We start from the raw sequence: 7,970 nt of genomic DNA, 5'->3' as shown, positions 1-7,970 counted from the left end.
GAACCCAAGAGATGTAGACAGATCCAGCTCACATCTGGAGGGCCATAGCCTCTATAAGATGTTTACTTTTTTATCTATTACACTTATTTATTTTGTTTCTGTAGAGTATGTGTGCATGCAAATGCTACTGCGTGTATATGGAGGTCGGAGGACCAGCTGGAGGAGTCAGTTGCCTCCTTCCGCTGCTACAATCCAGTGGTCTTGATCAGGGTTGCTTTCTCTGCCAGTTAAATAATTAAAAGTCAGGGGGAAAAATCTCAAGCATGACAGATAGGAAAGGAGAAACCTTAAACACCACAATCAGAGCAGTAGAAACCCTGACTAAGACACCATTCTAACATCCCCTAGTTCTTAGAGTCTTCCCACCCCCACTAATGTTTAGGGAGGACAGAGAGATTAAGCAGGCACACAAGTATAGTCTTCTCACCCTAGAGGCAGGTTCTAGATTGGTATTTTTAAGGATACAGTCTGTAAGGCACTTCATGAACGCTTCTGGGTGATTTCTTTCATCTGATCCTGTCTTGAGAGATACCCTGCATCAGAAAGGCAAGGAAGTGGAGCACCAGATCAAGGAGTAGTCAAGGTAATTCTACTTAGGGTTGATAGAAGAGGCTACCTTATTTCCCGAAGGGTGTAGTAGGGATCCTTGATATGGAGAGTCGGCAAAAGCCAGTGCCAAAGCCTAGATGTGGGTTTTTCATTCCATCCTGATATAGGAACCAATGGCATAACTGTTCAGAGGAGACAGGATGCAGGAGTGTAAGGTGTGCTGCAATGCCTTGGTCTATTGCCTCACTATCAGCAAAAAAGTCATTTTACAATCTGGGAATGGTCAGAGAGGGAGAAACGAATATGAGCATGAAGAATACCCATGATTGTTATAACCTCGTTAAGGATAGCTTCCTGTTTTAACAGGAAGGTCTGTAGAAACCTGAGAATTGAATGCTGTTTTTGTAATAATATATTTGATTAATTCTTTGAGAATTTTATAGAATTTATTTTGATCATATTCATACCAATTCATTCTACCAGATCACATAGATCCAGCCCCCATTGTCCTCTCTCCTTCCTTTTAATGTTTAATATTGATGCAAAAACACTCAATAAAATACTGGTAAATAAAATCCAAGAACACATCAAAAAATCATCTACCGTGATCAAGATGGCTTCATTCCAGAGATACAGGGATAGTTCAACATACAAAAAAAATCTACCAATGTAATCCACTATATAAATAAACTGTAAGAAAAAAGTGATATGATCATCCCATTAGATGCTGAAAAATCATTTGACAAAATCCAATACCCCTTCATGATAAAGGTCTTGGAAAGATCAGGGGTAAAAGGAACACCTAAATATAATAAAAGCAGTATCCAGCAAGCCAACAGCCAATATTGAATTAAATGGAGAGAAACTCAAAGTGATTCCATTAAAATCAGGAATAAGACAAGGCTGTCCACTCTATCCATATAGTTTTTGAAGTTCTAGATAGAGCAATAAGACAACAAAAGGAGATCAAGGAGATACAAATAGAAAAGGAAGAAATCAAACTCTCAGTATTTGCAGATTATATGATAGTTTATATAAGCAACCCCAAAAATCCTACCAGGGAACTCCTACAGCTGATAAACACTTTCAGTAATGTAGAAGAATACAAAATCAATTAAAAAAATCAATAGCCCTCCTATATACAAGTGATAAAGAAGCTGCAAAAGAAATCAGAGAAACATCACCCTTCATAATAGCCACAAATAACAAAATATTTTGGGGTAACACTAACCAAAGAAGTGAAAGACCTGTTCAACAAGAACTTTAAGTCTTTGAAGAAAGGAATTGAAGAAGACACCAGAAATGGAAAGATATCCCATGCTCTTGGATAGGCGAGATCAGTATAATAAAAATGAAAATTCTACTGAAAACAATCTACAGATTCAATGCAATGCCCATCAAAATACGAACATAATCCTTCACAGACCTCAAGAGAATAATCTTCAATTTCTTGTGGAAAAACCAAAAACCCAGGATAGCCAAAACAATCCTACAATAAAGGAACTTACAGAGGCATCAACATTCCTGACATCAAGCTCTATTATAGAGCTACAGTAATGAAAATAGCTTGGTACTTCCATAAGATCAGACAGGTTGACCAATGGAATTGAATCAAAGACCTATAAATTAATCCACACACCAAGAACACCTGATTTTTGAGAAAGAAGTTAAAGTTATACAGTGGAAAAAAAGCATACTCAACAAACACTGCTGGCATAACTGGTTGTCAGTATGTAGAAGAATGCAAATAGATCTATATTTATCCCCACGCACAAAACTCAAGTCAAAGTGGATCAAAGGCCTCAACATAAATCCGACCACACTGAACCTGATAGATGAGAAGGTGGATAGTAAACTTGAATGCATCGGCACAGGAGACCACTTCCTAAATATAACTCCAGTAGCTCAGACACTGAGAGCAACAATAAATAAATGGGACCTCCTGAAACTGAGAAGCTTCTATAAAACAAAGGACAGTCAATAAGACAAAACAGCAGCCTACATAATGGGAAAAGATTTTCACCAACCCCACATCAGACAGGACTAGTCTCCAAAATATGTAAAGAACTCAAGAAATTAGACATCAAAATATCAAATAATCCAATAAAAAGGATGGGGCACATCCAGAGCAGGCTTGAGGCAACAACCTCCACAGGAGCAGGTACAAGGGAGCCACCATTGAGGGAGCACACCCAAGCCAGAGACCTCTGCAGGCACCGAGCATGAATCAGTAACCTCTGAGCTAGCAGGCCTGAGTCAGTGACTTTTCTAGGAGCAGGCACAAACCAGCAATTTCTGCTAGAGAAGGCCCAAGGTAGTGACAGCAGGAGCAGCCCCAAGCAAGTAACCTCCATGGGAGCAGATGCAAATGACCCCTGGTACTGCAGAGCGACCCCAGGGAGCATGGAGCAAACTCCAAAAACACCTAGTGAACTCCTGGGTGACTGGAACAGTGGCCCTGACTGTATCACGAGAAGCAACCATCTGAGCCTTAGATTCACTGGCACCTGAAAGATTGGTCACCAGAGACCCAGTCACAACTACACCAATCAGAGGAATTTCAACTGAATATGGCAAAACAGGTTACAATAAGGCTAGGCACTTACCCTCATATCAAGGCTGACTGAGGAAATCCAGTAGAAAGAAAAGTGTCCCAAGAGCAGGCAGAGGAGTCATAGACACCACCTACTCCCATTGTTAGGAATCCCATAAGAACGCAAAGCTACATAACTATGACCTATATGCAGAGGACCTAGTGCTGACCCATACAGGCTCGCTGAGCCCCTATGAACTCTGCTTGATTCTGTAGACCATGTTCTCATGGCGTCCTCATCACCTCTGGCTCCTATCATCCTTCATCTCCTTTTCTGCAGTTTTCCCCTGGCTCTGCCTCGGGTTTGGCTGTGGATCTCTGCATTTGCTCCCATCTGTTGGTAGATGGCCCATTTTCTGATGAGAGTTGGGTCAGGCACCAATCTATGAGTATAGAAGAAAATCATCAAGAGCCACTTTTTTCATTTACTTTTTTTTTTTTTTTTTTTTTTTTTTTTTTTTTTTTGCCAGTGCTATTTGGTTCTATCTCAGCTCTCTGGCCCTATGCAGCCTCTGGTTCCTGGCCATCTGGGTAGTGTCAGGCATGGGCTCCTTTTGTGGCATGTGCCTTAAGTTGGACCAGTCATTGATTGGCCATTCCCACAAGTTCTGTGTCACCTTTATTCTAGTACCTCCTGCAGGTAGGACAAATTGTAGGTTGAAGGTTTTGTGGCTAAGTTGGTGCCCCAGTTCCAACACTAGAAGCCTTGCCTGGTTGCCAAAGATGGACGATTCAGGCTCCATATCCCCTGTTATCTTCACTAGGGTCACCCTTGTAGATTCCATGATGTTCCCACTGTACTAGGTTTCCCGCTGACTCCTAAAAGGACCCCCAAATTCTCCCTTTAACCCTCCAACCTGATCCCTCCTGTTCTCATCTCTACTTGTCCCCAGTTCACCCACAGAATCTATTCTATTTTCCCTTCCCAGGGAGATCCATGGATTCCAAAAATTGAAAAAATCAAGGTATGAAAAACAAGAATTGAGTTTTTGAGAAAGTGGCGAGAGGTGAGGAGAATGGAAAGGCTGTGGGAAGGGGTAGGAGAGGGAATGAAGCTGGCCTTCCAAAGCCCCTGCAAGGGAAAATCTACTATGGGTCAACTTGGAATCAATTGGTAGGACTGGAGGAGCAATATATTTATATTTGTGTCTGTTGGAGTAGGGTCAAAGTTCAAATTGTTTTACTTTTCAGAGTTCCATCTGTTATGGTACCACTTTACTTATTTAAAATTCATTTAAAGTTTGTGAAGAAGTGTATAGGGCACCCATAACACATTTAAAGAGGTAGAGCTGTTTATTCCAGGATCTGTCCATGGGAATCCAGGGGTTTTAGCAATACTTTTCAAGGCTTATATAGAAAATATAGGAAATGGGATGCAAAGATTGAACTAGATAGTGGAAATAAGAAAATTAAAATGAAAGAAGTGACTAACTGGGTAATTGGATTTGATTTCATTGGGCACACTGTACAGCTTTTGAATTTTTTCCTTCCTTTTCTGTTGGTCAGACAGTTGATTTTCATTTGCAAACGAGAGTCTGATGATTTATCCGAGAGGAGAACATTTTCTTTTATTTCATCGTCTGTCTAATGAATTCCACTGGCAAAGCACAAGGTTATAACATGTATGTGTACTTGCCGGCAAAAGAGCTAGATTTGAAATCCAGTCCCAACTACGTGACCTTTGGTTTTCATTTAACTTCTCAATTACAAGTACTATCTTTGTTTAATGAAAATGAGGAATTGTTTTAGGGTTCAAGCAAATGAATGTGAAAGATTTTAAAGTATTCACTTTCATAGTTCATGACTTGTGTAAGATAAAAGCTCAGATCTGAATACACTTCAAAGTTTAGAGCAGCGTCGTTCTCTGTCATTAATTACTGTATATCAACACGGCTTTCTCTCACTTTTTAAAATGATCCTAATATCACACTTAAAGTTTTATACAAAGTAAGGTATGTAATCAAGCTTGATTCATGACACATGTTCTCTCTATTTTAGGCACTATAACCAATTGAAGTAATCTGGATTGAAACTCTTGTTGATTTGATCTTCCGGTGATAGCCTTTACTTCCGGTAGTTCCATGGTTTTACTTGCGCCTGTACCTTACTATTTACTAAACAACAGTGTTTGGCTTTGTGTTTCCTGGTGGCACCATTCAGACAGACACTACATACATTGTGAGTGTGTGCTGGCGCTGCAGAATTTGGTGGCCGCTTTGAGTAAGGTAAATATTTTATTGGTATATATGTGGAAATTTATTTTCAAAAGCTACTCCTCCAAAGAACCAATTGTGCACACCAAAGCCTTCTTCCTGACTAATCAGATTCATTAAATACATTAACAAAGGCAATTGATTTCTGTTACCAAAATTTATGGTAATTTTAGAATTGGGTGATTTTTTTATTTCAAGAAAAGCATATTTTATAATATTCTTAGCTGCAGTGACAGCAAGGGGAAACTTACTTGTGCTATTTGTGATTTCTGTCTGGATTTTTAAATTTTGTTTTAGGTTGTCGTTTTAGCATCAAGTTATGTCTTCCTAGCACTACCGCATTTGTACAGCTGCCCGATCGTCAGAGCTAAGCATAGAAGTCACTTTTCTGGGTCTCTGGATGTTCTCAGCTGAAGGCTTTCACCCCAGGTTACAGCTTTCTTTGTCACGTTGTTGGGGTTGGAACCCCGCTTCAGGCTTTCGAGATGAATGGTCTATGACTGAGCTACATTCCAGCCCTGGGGACCATTAGGTCAACCCGCTACATTCTTCTCTTAGTAACTTGCGCTTTGTTTCAGAGGCACTTAACGGTGGTGCAGAACAGCACTACGCTTTCCAGCCCCCACTTTAGGGAGTATTAAAGGCAACTGGAAACTGTGCTTAATTCATATTCAAGAAAAGCTTCACAGTTATCTTGCAAAATTAAATTGAGAAGAAGGATATTTTTTAGTAACAGATAGAATTATTTATAATCACTTTATTTCTTTCTTAAAATACATATGAAACAATAAAATTATATTTCAAGTGCTTTTCCATTTCTTTTACAAAAGTAATTATGAACTACCCTTCATAACAACTTTGAGGTTTCTTTGTTACATAATTCATCTGATCCTGACAAATATGTTCCTACACTCTAAAGAAGACATAGGAAAAATACCAAAATACAATGTGTAACACCTTTCAGAGGGTTTACAGAAACACCTGCTCTAAGGAATAGGATTATAAGATGTCAAGGTTTGCAAATGACTGGTCACCAGGTACAAAGTCAGAGACACGAATTTCAAGACTTCAGTTTCTGTTCTATAATGTAGAAGTCAAAGATACTGACTTAAACAATGGCTAAGTATTAAATCACAAACTTCACTTGAAAAGTTACATTAAGAACAACGATTTAAAGGTATTGAAAAACGATGAACTATGGTGGATTCAAATTGCCTGAGGCTCTGTGGGAAGAAGAGGATTAGCAGGTCCTATCAGTATACATGGCTACTATCAACTTGTAAGGGAGTTAGAGGAAACATCATGTTTATGACGGAAGCCAGTTTTTTTTTTCTAGTTAGACTTATCTTAATTCTGAATTCACAGTGTTCTGTGATTTCTCCATCTCTGAATGTGAACCCCATCTTTGCTCTATTGGGTTAATAACAGCTAATGTTGGCAACCTGCATGTCGTACTCTTTGTTTAAGGAACAAGCTAGAGATGCAAATATTTTACATATTGGAGTTTTGCCTGCTTCTCCTTGATGCAGTGAGCTCTTCATGTTGATACTACTAAATTCTTTAAATGCAAAGCTTAAAGGATTCTACAAGAAAAACAGTGAATCTTAATGAAACCTATGAGATAATTTACATAAGTATTTATAGAGGATGACTATTTTGTTGTTTTACATAATCTTGGGGATAGCAGTTATCAGGAGTGAGCAAAGTTTTCAGCAAATCATGGAAAGATATAATTCCCTGTCTTAATGCTCAGATGAGGCACACAAGAAGCAATATGGCAAGCCTTAGCGAATCTATCCATTTTATACATTAACTTTGCAACATCAAAACTTATTCTTAGTGAATTTTGACTCATATCTGTAAATTGCATCAATATTCAGTAATTTATTTTCAAGAAACAAAATTCTCATGAGATTGGATAATTAAAACTCAGTCATATGTTCAGTAAGTATGACATTCTGTGTACAGTAGGTGTAACTCAACAGAACATCAGAAGACAATGGTTTACTTTTACCCTCTGTGATAAAATCAGACATAGTGTCACTGTTTGGAAAGGGTCTCATGGTCTACATCAAAAATTATTGTAGGCTTGAGATTAAAATATTTCCGTATAAATATATCAAGAGCAACTCGTATTTCTCATCACAATAGAGATAAAAATAGGATTTATATAAATAGTTCCCCCTGGGAGGAGTGTATCTAATCATCTCATACATACAAAATACTATCATTTCTCTTGAACATCTTTTACTTTTTTTTGTCAGTCACTGCTTTTTAGTATTCAAATATTTTCGTAAGTAAATCATTAAGGCTTACCTTGGTCCTTAATTGAATGATTTTCTCTCTCTCTTTAGCACAGCACTACCATGCTACCAAATCAAACTTATTATAGTTCCTTGATATACATGATAAAAGGAAAATAACGATTTAACTGCATTTTAATAAAAATGCATTTTAATAAAAATTCAGTTAAATGCATTTTGATCAAATGAGAATGCATTTTGACCAAATATGCAGGGCCACTGTTCAAATACATCTTTTTGATTAACTTTAATGGTTGATGATAATCTTAACTGACAGATTACTGGATAAATATTGATCTTTTAATAAAAGAA

This window comes from Microtus oregoni, unplaced genomic scaffold, assembly GCF_018167655.1.
Source record: "Microtus oregoni isolate MIOR12 unplaced genomic scaffold, Mior012 000022F_ref0000154, whole genome shotgun sequence".
Taxonomy (NCBI): domain Eukaryota; kingdom Metazoa; phylum Chordata; class Mammalia; order Rodentia; family Cricetidae; genus Microtus; species Microtus oregoni.
This window is presented reverse-complemented; position numbering follows the sequence as displayed.